The sequence below is a fragment of the Sus scrofa genome, chromosome Y (assembly GCF_054392235.1).
Source record: "Sus scrofa isolate SSC_HxYL_T2T_F1_AM1 chromosome Y, Sscrofa_HxYL_maternal_Yorkshire_Landrace_v2.0, whole genome shotgun sequence".
NCBI lineage: Eukaryota > Metazoa > Chordata > Mammalia > Artiodactyla > Suidae > Sus > Sus scrofa.
The window spans coordinates 14,211,202-14,233,669 of NC_139402.1; the positions used below are offsets into that span (position 1 = coordinate 14,211,202).

At 41.4% G+C, this 22,468-nt stretch overlaps 1 pseudogene; it reads right to left on the minus strand.

Annotated features, from left to right (window-relative positions):
* The window catches only part of LOC110257958 (heat shock transcription factor, Y-linked-like), a 97,508-nt pseudogene extending 75,269 nt beyond the window's left edge, over positions 1-22,239 (minus strand).
* Positions 22,240-22,468: the final 229 nt, after the last annotated feature.

Genomic DNA, 22,468 nt, shown 5'->3' on the forward strand with positions numbered 1-22,468 from the left:
GGTAAACAGAACCCTAAAAGCAACCAAAGGATAAAAGTCTAACCTGTGAAGAAGCCCTACTTCGGCCATCAGCTGATTTCTAAGCAGAAACCTCACGTGCCAGGACCTTATGAGAGGATGTACTTCAACTAAGATTACTTTACCCAGAAAAATGATCAGAGAAGACGAAGAAACAAAGGATTTTAGCAGAAAACCAAAACTGAGGGTCATCCCCAGTAGGCCTCCATTATATGAAATGTTGGAATTAGTTCTTCAAACTGAAATGAAAAGACAAAACACACAGATATTGAAAGCATGAAAATACGTAACGCACTACTACAGGTAAATATGTAGACGCAATCGGGAATGTTATCCTATAATATGTTTATGAGTTAACCATTTAACTACGGTATGAAAGTTAAAGGAAATTCGTGTGAAAAATAACTATAGCTACTCTAATATATGAGCAAATTCTCAATGTGCATGTAGAAAACTGTGGACAGTAGGAAGGAAATAGATTCTGTATGCAATCAAATAACATTGTTATCACTGTAAAATAAATGTTTATAACTAAAAGATATTTACTATGTCTCAGGTGAACCCAGCACAAAAAGACAGAGTGAAGGGAGGCCCCATCATGGCTCAGTGGTTAGCAAATCTGACTGGGAACCACGAGGTTGCAGGTTGAATCCCTGGCCTTGCTCAGTGGATTATGCATCCAGTGTTGCCACAAAGGCAAAGGCAAAGGCAAGCAGTAGAAAGGGAGGAAAAAAAGGGAAAGAATTCAATTTAAAAAATAACACTGTTAACTTTGAACTAGGAACAGTAACTCCAAATGTAAGAGGATGAAATTGGCTTATTAAAATTCACAGGGTAGACAAATAAATGTTTAAAAACATCCTCATCTATATTCTGAAATATAGATTAACACTTCAGGTTTAAGAACATGGGCAAGTGCAGCGGAATACAAAAATAGTTATAAATACTTCGGGAGTACAACAGAAATTGGGAATAGCTGTCCCTTGTTCATGCCAAACTCAGAAGGGCAAAATTTACAGGAAGAAGGTCAAGGTCATCACATGAAGATGGGATCAATTCATCACGGAGATACAACTATTATAAGCAAACATGCACCCACAATCAGAGGAGCTGAATATGTTAAAGAGTGACAGGTCAGATGTAAGACAAAGACAAGAGAAGAAGTGTAGGGGAGCTAAAGAAGCCCACACTCAGCAATAGAAAGATCATCCAGAAGGAAACAGTTAGGACATATTGCATTCACACCATACTTTAGATCACAGCGACCTAACAAAGATATATCTTAAACATTAAAGAGAAGGATTGAGATTGTGGAGGAGTAAGACATCATGCTCACCTTCTCCCACAAAATGCATTATAAGAAGGATGGAAAAACACATCTAAATGGAGAATGATTGACACAGACCACCTAATGAATGCTGGCAGAAGAACTGAAACTTCCCAAGGGGTCAGAAGCCCTCCACATACCTGGGTAGAGGGTTAAAGGGAGAGGGGGGGTTGGGAGCAGGATGGGACAAGCACTTCTGAGAGGGATCTGTGTAAGAGAAAAGAAACCCACAATCTGGGAAGTCACCTAGAGGATGGGGTGATTAGCCGAGATGCATGGACCACAAAGTCGATGAGAAAACCACAGCAACTGGACTGAGAAGGGCAAAGGAGAGTGAGAGATACACAGATCCTTCTGCAGAACAACCCAGACACCACAGCCTGAGACACTCGGGCAGAGACTGGGTGCTGAGACTCAGGATTTGGAGGTCAGTTCCAGGGAGAGGACTAGTACAGGCTGGGCGGAGAGAGTCTGTGGGGCTAGGGGCAGGGTGCCAAATGATGGAGAGCAAAGCACCACAGGTGAGGGAACCCAGGAAGAGGTCTGTGCCTGTGGGATAAGCACGGCACGGTTGTTGGGAAGGGAGAGGAGGAGGGGCAGGCCACCATCAGAATCTCATTCCTTGCACACACATGGGATCTCAGAGAATGGGATACATTGCCAAAGGCTGTGGCTGGTGAGAGAACAGTTGCTTGGACTATGACATGCGGGGTGGTTCTTGCGTGAGCTCCTGGTGGCCACAAAAGTATTGTGTGGGCTAAGGACACCTGGGTCTCTGCATGATATGGCTCCTCATGTGTGTTCCACAGGTTATGGGAAGAAGGCACAGCAGTCATCCCAGCAACCAGAGTAGAACTTTGCCCACCACCACTATGGGTCTCTGAAACGTGTCTGCCTGTGACCCCAGTCACCTCGGAGGTCAGCCAAAATGAGGACACTGCACCCAAACACCACTCTTTGATGCTCTCACTCTCCTGGGACCATGCAGGCCCTGCTGCTGCCACTGCCAATAGCACTGGTTAGCACCCATATGTGTCTGATCACTCTCACTTCCCAGGGTCCTGCAACCAATAGCCAATTGTGAGGCCATACCTGCATGGTCTAAGCTGGAGAGGGTGCTTCTTGCAAGAAGTTGGCAGGGTCACACCACTGCAGTTATCCTTGACTCCAGAAGTGGGCATGGCCCACCACTACTAGGGGCCCAAGAAAAGACACTACATGCAGCCCCAATCACTTCAGAGGGCACTGCAGAGGAGCACACTGCAACCAAATGATACCCATTCTTGCTCACTCCACCGGGAACAGAACGCCCTGCCACTGCCACTGCCACTGCTAATTGCTCCAGGCACTTCCTCAATTTGCCTGAAGCTAATTACCACTTCCCAGGGCCTTCAATCAAGGAGCATCCTGCTCCACCTTCCAGCAGGGCCTTACTAATGTCAAGAGCCCAGCAAACAGACACTGACCATTAGACTTGCCCATTGCCAGCTTCTCCCTTCAAACACACTCAGCACGCTGGACGTAACAACCTGCATACACCAAAGATAGTGACAGCAAATCTCCAAACTCACACACCAAAATTAAATACTCACCTCCCATCAAAATACGATGGGGTGCTCTTGCCTAGACAGAGCCCTCCCACACTACAGTAGTTGGTTTAACTTAACTCACCGAAAAAAAAAAATGAAAACAATAAGCAAAATGAAGAAGCTCAGGAACCATCCCCACTTAAAAGAGCAGGATAATTCCCTTCAAGCAGCAAATATGGAACAGACATTAGCAATCTAATAGACACTGTGTGCAAAGGGGAGATAGTGAAAATATGGAAGGAAATATGAGTGATTATGAAGAGGTTATGAGCAGAGGTAAACAGCAATTCATATTAGTTTTGATAGGGAATAGAAAAAATAAGGTAAAATCAATAACCAGAAATTGCATTTAGAGAGATTTAGGCTCAGTTAAAGGCACTAAGGAGAAGAATGTATAATGTGGAAAAAGAAAACAATGACATGGAAGAGAGACTAATGGGAATCACGCAATCAGGAAGGCAGGCAGAAAACTGAATGAAAAACATAGGGAAGCAGTAGATCTAAGGGACAGTATAAAGCAGTCCACTCTCTTCATCATAGGGATTCCAGAAAGAGAAGAAAAGGCAAAGGGGATTAAGACACATTTCAACAAATGTTGGCTAAAATTTTCCAAATCTAGAGAAACAACATGTCAAGACACAGGAAGCACAGAGGGCCTGAAACATGTTGAACTCCAAAAGGCCCACACAAAGAGATATTTTGATAAAAGAGCAAAAGTTAAAAGAAGAGAAAAACGCAGAATTCATTATAACAGAACCCCGATAAGGATCTCAGCTGATTTCACTACAGACCAGAAGAGAATGAAAAGATATATCCAAAGTTCCAAAAGGAAAATTTTGGCAGCCTAGCATACACTACCCGGAAAAATATCATTTAGGTAAAAGGGAAATAGAGAATTTCCCCAACAAATGGATGCTGAAATACTACAGAAATACCAACCTTATTCTACAGGTAATATTGAAGTGGTTTCTATGAAAAAAAAGTGAGAAGAAATAGGATAGAGGAATCACAGTTGGAAATAAATGACTATACCATTCTAAAAAAAAAAAAAATATGTAGAATAGACCACACAGACAAGGAAGAGCAAAAGGACAATTATGAAGTGGTTAAAAAATAACTTCAAAAGGGAAATAAAGTGTTTCTTCAACAAGAAAAAGCTGAAAGATTACAGCAATACGGAAACCATTCTAAAAGACATACTGAAAGGACATCTCTAAATTAAAAAAAAAAAAGAGGAAAATCTATGATGTTGGAAACCACAATTGGAAAGCTGTGACTTAAATAAGCCAGCACAGAGCTCTAACCACGGAGATATTAAAGAAAAAGGGATAAAATAAGCCAGCAAATTCATACAATGTGGACAAGGAAAGTATGAAAAATTACATTCGTTATACACACTTTTTAAGGATGTGTTAGAGGCTAAATGATTACCAGGCTAAAGCAAAGAGATGTAGGAAGTGGTTAACATACGAAAAAACAGGGCAACCATAAATCAAAACCAAACCTTACATTCACAAAAGCTAAAAAGAAAAGAATTCAGGCATAAAATAAGGGGAAATCTACCCACAAAAAAAAGAAAGGAAGAAAAGAGAAACACAGCATCAACCAGAAAAAAAGGATTAAAATGGAAATACATATCAATAACCACCTTAAATGTCCATGGAATGAAGGTTCCAATCAAAAGACATAGAATGACTGATTGGATAAAACAGCAAAAACCTTCAACATGCTGCCTACAAGAGACTCACCTTAGGACAAAGGACACATATAGATTGAAAGTGAGGGCATGGGAAAAGATATTTCAAAACAAAGGACAAGATGTTAAAGCAAGAGTGGCAATACTCCTATCAGACAAAATAGACTGTAAGACAAAGCTGATGAAGACAGAAAAAAGGACACTATTTAATGGTGAAAGGATCTGTACAAGAAGAGGGTGTTACAGTCATCAACACATATGCCCCATTAAAGGAGCACCCAGATGCCTACAAATTCCAACAGACATAAAAGGAGAAATTGATTGGAAGACAATCAGAGGAGGAGACATTAACACCCCAATCACATCAATGGACAGATCCTCTGGAAAGAAAATAAATAAAAGCAACTGAAATTCTAAAGGAAACCATAGGAAAGAGAGACTTAATCGACATTTTCAGGACATCACATCCAAAACTATCCCAATGTAACTTGTTCCCAAGTGCACATGGAACATTCTCAAGAAGTGAACACATACTGGGGCAGAACGCTAATCTCAACAAATATAAGAGTATAGAAATTACTTCAAGTATGTTCTCTGACCACATAGGCATGAAACTAGAAATCAACCCCAGGGGGGAAAATGAGGAAAAATCTACTACATGGACACTAAACCACATGTGATGAAAAAAAACAATGGGTCAATGAGGAAGTCAAGAAGGAAATGAAAAAATAACTAAAGGCAAATGATAAGGGAGACAGATTTCCTCAAAATCTGTGTGATGCCACAAAAGCAGTGCTCAGAGGGAAGTTCATAGCAGTACAGGCCTTCCTCGAAAAAGAAGAAAAATTTAAAATTGACAACTTAACCCACCAGCGAAATGACTTAGAAAAAGAACAAGCAAAACCTAAAAGTCAACAAAGGAAGGAAATCATGATGATCACAAAGGAAATCAATAAAATAGAGATTCAAAATCAATAGACAAAACAATTAAATCTAGAGCTGGTTCTTTGAAAAGGTAAACTCATTAGACAACCCCCTGGCTAGACTCAACAAGAAGAGGAGTGAGAAAACCCAAAGAAACACACTAAGAAATGAAAAAAAGAAGTCACAATGGATACTACTGAAGTACAACAAAACCATGAGAGAATACTATCAACAATTGTATGCCACGAAATTTAACAACCCAGGAGAAATGGACATCTTTCTAGAGACTGAATATTGTAAAGATAGCTTGCCAAAAATTAATTAAAAAAATAGATCAACTGAACAGACTGTTCACTAGAAATTCATTTGAATATATCATAAAAAGACTCCCTGCAAATAAAAGTTCAGGAACAGATGGCGTTGCAGGAGAATCCTACCAAACACACAAAGAGGAATCGATGCTCATCCTCCTTAAAATTTTTCAGAAGTTTTAACGAGAAGGAACACTCCCGAAGACATTCTATGTTGCCACCATCACCCTAATTCCAAAACCAAAGATACCACCAAAATAAAAAAAGAAAACAATCAGCCAATAATTTTGATGACTTTAGGCACAAACAAATCTCAGCAATATTTTAGCCATCAGAATCCAACAACATATGAAACAGATCATATACCACGACTAGGTGGGATTCATCCCAGGTTCTCAAGGATGGTGCAACAAAAGTAAATCAATGAACATCATACACGACAGAAACAATAGAAAAATTTTAAAAAGTTCATGATATGGCATCAAATGCAGAGAAAGCATCCGACAAAGTCCAACATCCATTTGTGATCAGAACTCTTACCAAGTGGGTATAGAGAGAACATTCCCGTAAATAATTAAAGTCATTTATGACGAACTCATTGCCAATATAATACTCAGTGGAGAAAAGCTGAGAGCCTTCCCACTAAAATCTGGAACAACACAAGGATGCCCATTCTCACCACTGTTATTCAACATAGTATGGTAATTCTAGCCACAGTAATCACACAGAAGAAATAAAAGGCATCCAAATAGGAAGAGAAGAGGCAAAGCTGTCACTCTATGCAGATGGCCTTTTACAATCTATAGAAAAACCTAAGGACTCCACCCAAAAACTACTTGAACAGATCAACAAATTCAGCAAAGAAGCAGCATATAAGATTTGCATTCAGAAATCGGTCACAATTCTGTATATTCACAGTGTAATACTCAGAAGGAATACAAAAATAGAACACCTTGTAAAATTGCACCCCAACAAATCAAATACCTGGGCATACACCTGACAAAGGAGGTAGAGGATATATATGCTGAGAACTAAAAAACATTAGTGAAGGAAATTAAAGAAGATGTAAAGAAATGGAAAGGTATTCCTTCCCCCAGGGCTGGAAAATTTAATATTGTAAAGATAGCCATACTACCCAAGGCAATCTACAGATTCAATGCAATCCCTATCAAATTACCCATGACATTTTCCACAGAACCCGAAAAAACAATCCAAAACAGACAGACAGACCAGTGGAATAGAAGAGAGAATCACCCCCGCCAAAAAAAGAGATACCTATGGTCAAATAATCATTGACCAAGGAGGCAAGAATATAAAATGGGGAAAAGACAGTCTATTCAGGAAGTATTGCTGGCAAACCTGGAGAGCTACATGCAATTCAGCGGAACTAGAACACACCCTCACACCATGCAGCAAAATAAACTCAAAATGGCTGACAGACCTACATGTAAGACAAGGCACCCCCAAACTCCTGGAAGAGAACCTAGGCAAAATATTCTCTGACATCAGCCTTACAAGTTTTTCTCAAGTCAGTCTCCCAAAGCAATAGAAATAAAAGCAACAACCAACACATGGGACAAAATCACACTGACAAGATTTTGCCCAGCAAAGGAAACCAAAAAGAAACCAAAAAGACAACTTACAGAATGGAAGCAAGTAGTTTCAAAGGATGCAACTGACAAGGGCTTAATCTCTAGAATATACAAGCAACATATAAAACTCAAGTGCCAAAAACCAAGAACCCAAGGGAAAACTTGGCAGAAGAAATGGATATCCATTTCTCCAAGAAAGATGTTCAGATGACCTACAAGCACTTGCAACAATGCTCAACATCCATGATTAGTAGAGAAATGCAAATCAAAACTACCACAAGATACCACCTCATGCTAGTAAGAATGGCCATCATGAGTAAGCCGAAATATAGCAAATGCTGGCGAGGATGTGGAGAAAAAGGCAACCTTCCTGTTCTCTTGGTGGGAATGTAGGATGGTACAACCATCATGGAAAATATTATGGAGGGACTTTAGAACTCTATACATAGAACTACCATATGACCCAGCAATCCCACTCTTGGGCATATATCCAGACACAACGTTCCTTAAAATATACATATGCACCCGCATGTACACTGCAGCTCCATTCATAATAGCCAAGACATAGAAACATCACAAATGACCACTAATGGATGACTGGATTAGGATTATTTGGTATATACAGACAATGGAATACTACTCAGCCACAAAAAAAGAAGAGAAGTATGCCATTTACAGCAATAGAGATGGAACAAGAGACTCTCCTTCTGAGTGAAGTAAAGTCAAAAAGAGAAAGACACATTCTATATGACATTACTTATATCTGGAATCTAATATATAGCACACAAAAGAAAATCATGGACTGGAGAATAGACTTGTGGTTGCCAAGGGGGAGTGGAGAGAGTGGGATAGATTGGGAGCTTGGGGTTAATCGATGCAAGTTCTTGGTTTTGGAATGGACTAGAAATGAGATCCTGCTGTGTAGCACTGGGACTATGTCTAGTCACTTATGATGTGGCATGATAATGTGAGAAAATACAATGTGTACATGTAGATGTAACTGGCTCACCATGATGTACAGTAGAAAACAAAACGACATTGGGAAAATAACAATCAACAAACAAAGAAAGAGTGGGAATGGGAAATGACATTTCATGCCAATGGAAAAGACAGGAAAGCCGGAGTTGCAATACTCAAAGCAGACCAAATCCACTTTTTTTTTGTCTTTTTGCATTTCTAGGGCCATTCCTGCAGCATATGGAGGTTGCCAGCCTAGGGGTCTAATCAGAGATGCAGGTGCCAAGCTATCACAGACCGTCAACAACGCAGTATCCTACCCCTGTCTGTGACATACACCACGGCTCACAACAAAGCCAGGCCAGGAATCAAACATGCAACCTCATTGTTCCTGGTCAGATTCATTAACCACTGAGCCATGACAGGTCCTCCCATAAGACCATATGCACTTTAAATGAAAGCTATAAACAAGGACAAAGAAGGACAGTATTCAATGACAAAGGAATCCTTCCAAGAAGAGGATATTTCAGTTGTCAACCTATGTGCCCCTAATGTAGGAACTCACAGATACATACAAAACTACAACAGACATAAAAGGAGGAGTTGACAGGACTACAATAATACGAGGGGACTTTCACACCTGACCCAAATCAAAGGACAGATTCCCTAACAGAAAATCAACAAGGCAATAGAGATCCTAAAGGACACAATAGAAATCTTAGACTTCACTGACACTTTCAGCACATTACATTCCACCGAATATCAGAATAGATATTCTTTACATGTGCAAACACAACACTGGCAAGGATTGACCCCATGCTGGGGCACAAAACTAACTCAGCAAGATGAAAAGTATGGAAATTATTTCAACTATCTTCCCTGACCACTGTGGCATGGAAAAGGAAATCAACACAGGAAAAAAAGATGGCAAAAAAAACCCCTGAATGCATGAAAAGTAATCAACACGGTACAAACAACAAACAAACAAACAAACAAGCAAAAACAAAGATCAGTAAGGAAGTCACAAAGCAAATGAAAAAATACCTCAACACAAATGCTAGTGAAGGCACAATGTTTCAACTCTACAGGATGCTTCAAAAGGAGTGCTTAGAGCGAAATTCCTAGCGATAGAGGGCTTCCCCAAGAAGGAAGAAAAATCTCAACTAATCAGCTTGGCCCCTCACCTAAATGAAGTAGAAAAAAGAAATTCTAAAGTCAACAGAAGGGGATAAATCACAAACAGAGAGGAAATCAATTAAATAGCGATTCCAAAAACAAGAAAAAATCATTAAAAAGAAAGCTGACCAAACTCTGTCCAGATCCACAAAGGACAGGAGAGGTAAAACCCAAAGAAACAAAATAAATGAAAAAGAAGAAATACCAATGGAAAATTGCAGAAATAATAATAGAAAAAATAAAAGAGTATACCATGACCAGTTGCATACCAATAAATCTGACAACCTAGTAGAAATGGACAACTTCCCGGAGAATTAGAACACACCAAGATGGAATAAAGAAGAAAGAGTGTTCAGAAAGGCAACCTATTTTGGAATGTTAATCGTATATCCTGTTATTTTGCTGAATACACTGATTAATTTGAAGAGTATTTGTGCAGCCTCCTTAGGGTTTGCTGTATAGTGTACCATATACCTGCATGGAGACAATTTTACCTCTTTTCTAAATATTGTCATATATCTGCATGAAGTGACATTTTTACTTTTTTTCTTCCAAATTATTACAGTTTTTTTTTTTTTGATGGATGGATTTCTGTGGCTCAAATTTCCAAAACTATGTGGAATAAAAATGATGAGAGTGAGGACTAAGAACCAGTAGAGGAGATGGGATTAAGATGGTGGAAGGGAAGGACTGGAGCTCAACCTCTATCCTAAAAGCACCAAAATTCACAACTAAAGGCTGAGCATTCTTCACCCGAATGGACCAGAAACCTTAAAGAAGATAACCTACTCCGGAGGAAAAAGAGGAGGACCCTTCAAGGTAGGAGTGGTGATTTTGGGATATAAAAAAAACCCACACCTCTTGGGTGGGAAGCCCCACAGACTGGAAACTAACTGGTCCACAGAGACTCACCTCCAGGGGTGAGAGTTCTGAGCCCCACCTCAAACTCTCCCATGTGGGGATCTGGCACTGGGAGAAAGAGCCCCTGGAGCATCTGGCATTGAAGGGCAGTGGGGCTTGTGCGCAGGAGCTCCACAGGACTGGGGGAAATGGAGACCCCATTCATAAAAGGCGCACACAGAGGTTAATGTGCACTGGGTCCCAGGGCAAAGCAAAGTCTCCATAGGAACCTGGGTCAAACCTGCCTGCAGTTCTTGGAGGACATCCTGGGAAAACAGGGGTGAACGTGGCTTGTTGTGAGGGAAGGACATTGAAAGCAAAGCTCTCAGGAATATTCAGCAGCCATACCTTTCTCTGGAGGTGGCCATTTGGGGAAAACCTGGCCCCATCCATCAGTCAGTGCTGAGAAGCCCCAGGGCAAACACCAATCCAGGTGGGATCATAGCCCTGCCCCTCAGTAAACAGCCTACCTAAAGACCCCTCAGGCACACAGCTGCCTCTAATCCCATCAAGAGACTAAGTCCCACCCACCAGAGGGATAAGAATCAGCTCCACCTACAAGTGGGTAGGTATCAGCCCCTCCCATCAGGAAGCCTACTGCAAGCACCCATACTGACTTCAGCCACAAGGGGGGCAGACACCAGAAGCTAGAGCAGCTGCAACTCTATTATCTGTAAAAAGTCACCACACCAAAAACCTATAAAAATGAAAAGACAGAGAACAATATCTCTGATGAGGGAGATAGGGCAACCTCAGAAAATCAGCTCAACTATGAGGAGATTCTCAGCCTCCAGGAGAAAGACTTTATAGAGTGTTGATGCGGAAGATGATGCAAGACATTGGAGAGAAACTGGAGGCCAAGATGGATAACTTACAGGACACACGGAGAAAAGAGATGCAAGACATCAACATAAACCAGAGGAGATGCAAAATGCATAACTGAAATAAGAAATTCACTAGAAGCAGCTAACAGCAGAATACAGGAGGCAGAAGGTCAAATAAGGGAGGTGGAGGACAGATTAGTAGAAAGTAAGATTGCAGAACAGAAAAGAGAGCCAAAGGTTGAAAAGAAATGAAGAGGGTCTCAGAGAACCCTGGGACAATGTTCAACACACCAACATCCGTATTAGAGGGGTGCCAGAAGGAGAAGAGAGAGAGAAGGGGACAGAAAAAATATTCCAAGAGATAATAGCTGAAAACTTCCCTAACATGGGAAACGAACCACTCACTCAAATCCAGGAAGCACAACGAGTACACCTTATAAAATAAACCCAGGGAGGAATACCGCGAGGTGCATATTAATCAAACTGACCAAAATTAAAGACAAAGAAAAAATCTTGAAAGCAGCTAGGGAAAAGAAACCAATAACATACAAGGGAATCCCAATAAGGTTATTGGCAGATTTTTCAGCAGAAACTCTTCAGGCCAGAAGGGAGTGGCATGATTTACTTCACGTGATGAAAGGATAAAACCTCCAACCAAGATTCCTCTACCCAGCAGGACTCTCATACAGATTTGAAGGAGAAATCAAAAGTTTTGTAGATAAGCAAAAGCTAAGGCAATTCAGCACCACTAAACCAGCCTTACAACCAATACTAAAGGAACTTCTCTAGGCAGAAAAGAAAGGATGGCAACAGGAAGCAGAAATCCCACAAATGACAAGGCTCACTAGGGAAGGTATGTATACAGGAAAGATACATACAAAATCGTCCATGCACAATGATACCACCACAATCAGAAATCATGAGACGAGCAGGGTACAAACGAGGGACACTGGAGATGAACTTGCAATGAAGAGAACAACAACTTAAAACAACGTTATATACATACAGACTCATATCAAAACCTCAGAATAACTGCAAACCAAAAATCTAAAATTGACACACAAAGAAACATCAACATAAGTACAACACTAAAGAGAGTCATCAAACCACAAGAGGAGAGAACAAGAGGAGAGTGAGTGAAATAAAAAAACAGCAATAAAAACAAATCCAAAGCAATTAATAAAATGGAAAGAAGAGCATACATGTCAATAATTACCTTCAATGTCAATGGACTAAACACCCCAGCCAAAAGGCATACACTGGCTGGATGGATACAAAAACAAGTCCCATATATATGCTGTCTTCAAGAGACCCACTTCACTTCTAGGGACACACACAAATGGAAAGTGAGAGGATGGAAGAAAATTTTTCATGCAAACGCGGATCAAAAGAAGGCTGGAGTAGCAATACGCATATCAGAAAAAAAAGACTTTAAAATGAAGAATATTTTAAGGGCCAAAGAAGGTCGTTACATACTGATCAAAGGATCAATCCAAGAAGAAGCTATAACAATTTTAAATACCTACGCACCCAACATAGGTTCACCACATTATATAAGGCAACTGCTAACAACCTTAAAAGGACAGATCAATGATAACACAATAATAGTGGGGGATTTTTAACACCCCACTCACAGCAATGGACAGATCAACCAGATGGAAAGCCAATAAGGAAACACAAGCCCTGAATGACGCATTAGACCAGAGGGACTTCATAGTTATTTGTAGGACATTCCATCCAAAAGCAACGGAATACACGTTCTTCTCAAGTGCACATGGAACATTCTCTAAGATTGATCATATCCTGGGCTACAAATACAACCTCAGCAACTTTAAGAAAATTGAAATCATATCATGCATCTTTTCCAACCACAACGCTATATGACTGGAAGGCAACAACAAGAAAAACTCCGCAAAAGAACACAAACACGGGCAGACTCAACAACATGCTACTCAACAACCAAGGGATCACTGAAGAACTCTAAGAGGAAATTAAAAAATACCTAGAAGCAAATGGCAACGAAGATACAACACCCCAAAACCTATGGCATGCAGCTTCCAAGCCCTCAAAAGACCTAGATTGTTGCAAGTGAAAATTTATCCAGGACAGTGATGGAGCAAACATTCCAGGCAGAGAAAAATATGCACCTAATGAATGATTTTCATTCAGTAAGATCCACTCATTTATTTTTTAAACCCAGTAGTTTTCCTGCTTCCAATTTCTGAACATGAATTGAGTTATTTCTCCATTTATGGAGGTGTCGCTCCATGGTAGAGAGGTGTTTCCCTAGACCTGATGTGGCTCGCTGGTGCTTGCCATGGTGGAGGTGCACTCTGCACATGTTCAGGGCTTTCCCGGGTGCTCTGTGGCAGCGGGGAGCTTCCTGAGTGAGGGCAGGTGTGGCTGGTGCTTGCTGTGATGGAGTTGACCTTCCTGTGGCTTGACAGGGCTTGCTGGACATGCCACATCAGCAGAGCAGTTCGCAAAGATGGTGGGGCCAGTGTGTCCCCTCTGCAGCAGTGGGGTGCTTCCCAAGGGTGGTTGGGATAGCCCCTTCCTGCTGCAGTGGTGGTGCACATCCTGATGTGGGGAAGGGCTTACAGGGTGCCCAGGGGCAGTGGGGTGCTTTGCATGGGTGGGCAGGCCTGCCTGGGAATGCCATGGCAGTGGTTGGCTCTCCACAGGGGGTGGCACCAATCTGCAATGGATGACAGTTTGCTTCTGGCTGGGCGGGTGTGGGGTGGATTAGTGGAGATGTGCTGGTAACGCTCTGCTCTCTATTAGCCAGTGGGCAATTGCACACACTGTGGTTCGAGGAGTCTTCTATGTTGACCCTCCCCTCCTGCTCTCCCCTCGCCAACAATGGCACCTTCTCTCTCCTGTGGGTCCAGATCCTCTGCCAGGTTCCCTCTATTTGGGCTTTCCAATCCCCAGCCATTCACATATTGCTCCCTCCACCCAAGGTAAACTGCTTATCTAATCCCTTAGGCTCTCTCCATACCTCCCACACCAGCATGCTCCCAGGGACTGACCTCTGGAGCCTAGGACTTGGTGCCCAGCCCCCACCGGAGCATCTCTAACTTTGGTGTCTCTGTGTGTGGCTCAGATGGTCTGTGCAGCTCTCACTCTGCTTCCCAGGTTTCAGACATGCTGCTGTGTTTTTCTTGGAGTCTTGGAGATCCCTCCGACTTGGCTGACCTTTCCATTGGTTAGGCGATTTTCCAGGGTATGTGTTCCCTTTCTCCTTCAGAGCTCCCTCTCAGGAGTGCTAGTCCAGTCCTGATTCCCCTTCCCTCTCTCTCTTTGTTTCCTGTTGTCCTACCCAGTTATGTCAAGAGATTCTTACCGTTTTGGGAGGTCTCAGTTCTTCTGCCAGCGTTCCGTGGCTGCTCTGTTTGAGTTGTTTTAAGTGTAGTTGTGTTTATTTGTATTGTGATGATGGAAAGGGCAAGTGTGTCCCAGTACTCTCCCACCATCTTGCCTCCCTGAAATTGCATCCTTCTGTATCTTTCTTTGTGGCCTTCCCTTCAAAGTCTACTTTGTTTGCCATGGTTAGCACAACTCCTGTCTTCCTCTCTTGTCCGTTGACATGAAATATCTTTTCCCATTCCCTCATGTCAGTCTGCTTGAGGTCATTGCTCTGAAGTGAGTCATTGTAGACAGCAGCTTGTATGTTTTTGCTTTTTTATCCAATCTGACACTCTGTGTCTATTGATCAGAGTATTCAGTCCATTGGCATTTAAGGTAATTCTTGAGAAAGATGTATTTATTGCCACTTTCCCCGTGTTTTTCAGTTGATGCTCTGTATCTCCTTTGTTCCTTTTCTGTTGTTTGGTTTGGGTTGGATGATTTCCATTTATTGTATGTTTGTGTACTTTTCCTTTTGGTTTTATGTGAATGTAATGTTTGGTTTTGTGTTGTGGTTTCCCTGTTTTTTAAGTATGCTAAACTCTCCCTATATCTGCTAGCTTTAGCCTGGTATTCATATAGGCTTGAACACATTTTATTTAAAAATAGGAGTCTATATTTTCTTCCTTTCCTTACCTACCTTCTATGATTTTGAAGTTCTTTATTAATATCTTCATGTGTGTCCTTTAGTTGTCCCTTGAGTTTATGGTCACTATTACAGTAGGTATGTATGTAGTTATGTATTTATTAATGTATTAGTTCTGTATTCTGACTTATTTAAGTGATTACTTTCCCCTTGGGATTTCTTCCACCCTATTTCTTACTACTTATGTTATGCTATTTTATTTTATTTTTTATTTTATTTTATATTTTATTTTACTTTATATTTTATTTTTCTATGTTAATTTACTTTTCTTAGGGAAGCCCTTGCATTGTTTCCTTAAGAATGGCTTTAATGTTGATGTACTCTGTTAGGTTTTGTTTGTTGAAGAAATTCTCTATTTCCCCTTCTATTTTAAATGATATTCAAAAATAAATACATACACAAAGTAATGATACATTTGCTGTGTAGAGTATTCTAGGCTGCAGATTTCTCCTTTTGGAAAGTTGAGTATATCTTGCTACTTTCATCAGGCCTGTAGTGGTTCTGTAGAGAAATCCGGTGTTTAGGGAGGTCCCTTATAATTAAGGATTTGTATCTCTCTTGCTACCTTTAGAATGCTCTCTCCATCTTCGCCTTTTGCCATTTTTATTGCAACATGTCTTGGTGCGGGCATATTTGGGTTCAAAGTGTTGGGGGCCTTCTGCGATTACTGCATCTCGATATCTCTTTCCTAGAGTTTGGAAAGTTTGAGGCATAATTACTTCCAATATATTTTCAATCATCTCTTCTTTTTCTTCTCCTTCTTGAATGCCTTTTATGCATAGATTGGCATGCTTTATATTATCGCATAGATCTCTTATATTGCTTTTGTGTTTTTTCATTTGTCTTTCTGTCTGCTGTGCTGATTGGGTAATTTCCATCATTCTATCTTCCAAGTCACTAATTCATTCCTCTGCACTAGTCATCCTGCTCTTTAACTCAGTTTGGGTCTCTGCAAATGAATTTTCTATTTTTTTTTCTATTTTTCCTTATATGTTGTAGTTCCCTCTAAAGTAATCTGCACTAATGTTTTTATCTGCTCTTAACTCCTTGATAATCAGCCTTCATTTTTTCAGTATTTCCACTACTTCCCTTTTGAACTCAATGCCTCTCAGCCTCCAAAGTTCTGTTTCCTTGTTTGCTGCTTCCCATGAATTCTCCCGTCCCTTGCCTGGGAGTTATTCCTGAGCTTCTTCACCTTGCCCATGTTTTTCTTTTCCTGTCAGTTTGGGGAAGCCAAAATACACTTGGAGGCTTACAGCTATGCAAGGGTAACTCCTTGTATTCTTTGGGTGGTTACCCTGTATTTTTGGGCATGGGTGTTTGTATATTTGCTGCTTCTTTCTTTGGTGTGAGCAGGCTATCATGCCAAGGGTGCTGAGTGTATTTGCAGGGAGAAGGCAGCAAGGGATAGTGCTGGTTATTGATGGGATCTTAGCAGCAGCAAGGACTTGCAGGAAGGTGATGCAGGTAACTCCTACTTTCAAGGTTGAGGGGGTGATAATGAGCTTCATGCACAATGATAAGCTACCTGGAGCATTTGGTAGTGGCAGCAGTAGGATGTGTGTGTATTCCCAGAGTAGTGAGAGCAAAAACAGGCAGTGTTTGGTCACAATGACCTCGGTGGTGCCCTCGGAGATGATTAGGGCCACAAGTGGTAGTAGGCCATGCCCACCTCTGGAGTCAGAGGTAACCATGGTGGTTTGCCTCACAACTGTAGATGCTGGGAAGAAGCACCCTGTCCCTCTTAGCCCACACAGGAGGTGCTGCACCTGCTGCTCCTAGTTGCAGGGCCTTGGCAAAGGACAGTTTCCAAGCATCTGGGTGCTATCTGGAGCATCTGGCAGTGACAGCTGCAGGGCCAGTATGATCCTAGGGGTGTGAGAGCAACAGTTGTTGGTGCTCAATTGCGGCACCATCTCTGTTTTCTGACCTCTTAGGTGACTGTGGTCACAGGCTGTGACCTGCGGCTTCTGAGAGGAATACTTTGGTTTGACCCTGGTGCCTGTAGAGTACACAAGAGGCACCACATTTCACTTAGCCCCTGCTGTACTAAGCCTGCACCAGAGGTGCCTGGCTGCCTCTAGCCTGCCCAAGATGAATCCAGGGTGCTGTAGCCCAAGCAAGTGGCTTCTTGCCACCCATAGCCTGCATCAGGAGCAACCTGCCCTCGGAGAGCCTGTGCACATGTGAGCAGGGAGATTTCTTTGGGGCTCACCCCTCCTCCCCTTGCCCTCCCCAACAATAGTGCCTTGCTTTTGTAGACAAAGAGAAGTACTTTCTTTTTTTTATTTTTTTATTTTTTATTTATTTTATTTTCCCACTGTACAGCAAGGGGGTCAGGTTATCTTTACATGTATATATTACAATTACAGTTTTTCCCCCACCCTTTGTTCTGTTGCAACATGAGTATCTAGACATAGTTCTCAATGCTATTCAGCAGGATCTCCTTGTAAATCTATTCTAAGTTCTGTCTGATAAGCCCAAGCTCCGGATCCCTCCCCCCCCTCCCAACAGGCAACCACAAGAAGTACTTTCAACTCCAAGAAACATTGTAACATGACTGCTGGTAGGACTGAAAACAATTTTTCTGAATGTGGCTCCAGAAAGGTGGCGAAACAGAAACATGAAGCTGCCAAGTCAGACAGATTCTGCATCTTCAACGGATTTGTTAACCATGCTAAGGTTTGGCATTAAAGACCAGCATAATTATTTAAGCCTCTCTTTGTGGAAAGCAAGAACGCAACCTATAAGTGTGCACCAGGAAATATAAAGGGGAGGAAATAAAGGCACACCTAACCCGGAGAGTTTGAGCATTTTAAAACAATAATGATACCCCCTCGTTTTTTGTTTGTTTGTTTGTTTGTTTGTTTGGTAAATGTTTCATTCGAAACTACCACCATGTGCTGATGGTGATGCAATCGCTGATTATGTCATTGGCCTTCATTATTGCAGTTATGGTGCACTTATGGACATGGGTCCTGGGGAAGCTAAACTATGCTGTAGTTTGGAGGATGAAATGTATTTTCTAACTTATGCTTATCTTTTTCTTTTTGTCTTTATAGGGCCATACATTTGGCATATGGAGGATCCCAGGCTAGGGGTCAAACCAGAGCTGTGTCTTCTGGCCTAAAACAGCCATAGCAATGCTGGAACTGAGCAACATCTGCACTTTGATCACAGCTCATGGCAACTCTGCGTCTTTAAAACCCCCTGAGTGAGGCCAGGGGTTGAAGCCACTTCCTCATCAGCACTAGTTCGGTTCGTTCACTTCTTAGCCATGGTGGGAACCCCATGAAATTTATTTATTTATTTTTGTAATGAAGACAATCTTGTCAGGTAAGATCCAAGTTCCCTTTGAAATAACAGAGTATAATGCAGCTGAGAAAATGCTACATAAAGAATATGTATTTTCCCTTTCAAAACTGAACTTCATCTGCCCCTCTTTCCCTACCATCTTAATTTAGGCATCCATTCAATACAACCTGGACTATTTCAGAAATCACTTAACTCCCACTGTCTTTTTCCTTAGTTGCATTTTCTTTTTTGAAACCGTTATCATCAAGGAGGCATGTCAAATATTCCTGTCTAACTACCAAAATTTTCAAATATGGAAAAACCACAAAACAATCTGGCATTGAAAACCACTAAAAAGACAAAAGGACAACTAACAATGGGAGAAAATTGTTTCCGACCATGCAACTAAAAAGGGATTAATCTCTAAAATATACAAACACCTTATACAATTCAACCACAAAAAAGCCAACAACCCAATGGAATAGGGGGCAAAAGACCTGCATAGACATTCCACGAAAGAATATATATACAGATGGTCAGAAAGCACATAAAAAATTCTAAACATCATTGTTTCTTAGGGAAGTGAAAATACAAACTACTATGAGGTACCTTTCTCACCTGTCAGAATGGCCATCCTTAACAAGTCCACACATAAAAAAATGCTGGAGAGGGTGTGGAGAAAAGGAAACTCTCCTACACTGATGAAAGGAATGTCAATTGTTACAACCATTATGGAAACCACCATGGAAATACTTCAGAAAAGTAAGTATAGAACTAGTACCTGACCGACCCAGAAATCCCACTCTTGGGCATACAGCTGGAAAAAAACTTCCCTTGAAAAAGACACAAGCACATGTATGTTCATTGCATCACTGTCCACAAGAGCCAAGACAGGGAAATAACCTAAATGTCCATTGAGAAGATTGGACTAAGATGTGGTGTGTATGTGTTCCATATACACACACATACACACAATGGAACCCCGACTCAGCCATAAAATGAACAAAGTAATGCCATTTGCAGCAACATGGCTGGAATTAGAGAAGATCATCCTAAGTGAAGTTACTCAGAAAGAGGAAGGCGAATACAATACGATATCACATATGTGTGGACTGTAACAGATGGCACAAGTGGAACTTTCCACCTGAACGAAACTCATGAATGTGGACAACAGTGTTTGGGTTGCCAAAGGGGAGGCGGCAGGATTGTGATGTACTGGAAATCGGGGGTTAGAAAAGGTGCAAAGTATTGCATGTGGAGTGGGTATGCAATGAGCTCATGCTGTAAATCAATGGGAACTACATCTAGTCACTTTTGATGGAGCACAACGGAGGGTTATGTGAAAAAACAGGATACGTACGTGTATGGGTGTGGGTCTTGGGTGGTTGGGGTAGTGTGTGCCTGGGTCACTTTGCTCAACAGTAGAAACTTGACAGAACATGGGAAACAAGCTATGATAGAAAAAATAAACATCATTTTAGAAAAAGAAACACAGCCCTTAATTGTTTCATAAATGAAGTAATTGCAACTATGAAGATGAACATATATGTTTATTTTTGAAATAAAGGAATTGCAGGAAATTGTTGACATTTGCAAGCATAAATGTTCATCTTCACTATCCTGCAGAATGTATAGACCGTTGATAGGTCAAAATTAGGATGGTGTTCAAATAATGAAGAGGATGGAGGTGTTGGCCTTGAGAGAGAGGCAGCAGAGGTATCAGTGGCCATTGGCAATGGGAACCACGGATGGTTGGTTGGTTGAGGGTTAGACAAAGGGCCCTCTCTTGGTGGTATATTCTGATATCTGGTTGGAAAAGGGGACGGCTTCACCGTCATTCCAAAATAACCACTCGGGAAGGGAGAAATAAGGTGGTACTGAGACATGGAAGTGGTAGTTGTAATGAAATTCACAATGTGGCCACTTGCTGGAGAGTAGCTGCTTTGTGAGTGCGTATGAAACGTGGTCAACTGATTTAAAGTAGCATGTTGAGCCACAACAGTTTGTCCTGTGGTCTGGCTGATGCTGATGATGTAGAAGAAACGTCACTTCTCACGGGGGTAGTTGTATTAGAAATTCTCTGGCTGGTAGAAGGCCTTCTTACTAAAGGCACATGTAAATTTGTGGAGGTTGAAAATGCATTTTCTCCACGAGTTTCTGCTTCAAAATCAGAATTATGATTATCCACCTTACGCCCTGTTCTAGAGTGCTTCTTGCTGCAACCTTGAAGTAAAGAAGCCGATACTGGAGAAACATTTTTATACGTGACTCTTCTTTTCCTCCTTACCAACAGTTGAGGACAGCCTCATTTAAAGTTTGGATTATGGTAGAACTGCAGCTAAAACCAAGGAGAAATTTATTTAATGGTATTTGAAACAAGGAGACGAGGAGACAGAAACCATAATATCTGACTCTTTGCATCATATGGAGTTAATATCATGAGACAATACACGTCCATTGCTAATATTTTCAAAAATGTTCTTAGTGGTCACAGCCAACTATTGCCCTCAAGGAAAAATGTCTGGTATATTTACATTAATAGTATTAGGCTCTGTGGCCTGCATTTTTTGAGGTTCATTGACAAGCCTCAAGGAGGCTAGGACAATGATTTATCATCCCAAATATTTTATGACCAAGCCATCCTCAATTTAAAAATGTTGAGCATGGATGTTCCTGTCGTGGCACAGTGGTTAACGCATCTGCCTTGGAACCATGGGTTTGCGGGTTTGATTCCTGGCCTTGCTCAGTGGGTTAAGGATCTGGTGTTGCCATGAGCTATGGTGTACTTTGTAGATGTGGCTTGGATCCCACGTTGCTGTGACTCTGGCGTAGGACCGGGGCTATAGCTCCAATTCAACCCCTGGCCTGGGAACCACCATATGCCATGGGAGTGGCTCAGGAAATGGCAAAAAGACAAAAAATAATCATCATAATAAAAATGGAACAGTACTTCATCCCACTTTCAAGGTCTACTTTGACCCTATATGGATGAACATATTTGCACATGTCCAAAGAAAATCTTATACACTCCCTCTATAAGTAGTAACTGGAAATTTCTTAATGCCATGATCCAAGCAGAGACTTCATTTTCTTCTGCCAGAAAGTCAGCTAGTGAGGCACATCTTTGAAAATTCCTTTGCAGCTTATTAAATGCATAGGGGTTAAGCTGTCAAACTAAGCTTTTCATACTCTCAGTTTCAAATATTCTGAAGGGAGACTTTCTCTCCAGAACTTCTTTCTTGACGCGTTCTTCATTAATCACTATCAAGGTTCCATTTGCTTCCCACCAAGTGGACTTAAAGTGATCACTTTCAGCAGTTTTCCAAAGTTTTCTGGGAAAGGGCAGAGGAAGAAAATCATCGTCTTCATCTGGTTCAGAGGCACACAATGTGCGACATGGCTTTTTTATCAGGGAGCCTTCAGACAAAGCCCGAAAAGCCGTTTCTTCAATCTGAGACTTCAAGTCCAAGTCCCCAGTGATTGAGTTATCACACCATGGAGATGTAATGGAGGATTCTGAACCAGTTGGTGCATCTTTAGGAGACACAGGTTGCATTTCTGAAGGAGCATGTGCCATCTCAGATTAGTTTCTCTGCAGCTACTCTTCTCAACAGCATGCCTTTTGAACTCTGCAGTTTTAAATGCTGCTTTGGTAAGCTTACAGAGATAAAATCGCCCATGCATCACAATGGTTGCTAAGCTAAGTAGCTGTCAGATGACAGGTCTCCTAGCAATCGGAGCATAACCTTCAGTCAGTGCTTACTTTCCTATGAAATTGGTCCAGTTAACATAAAATATGAGCTCCT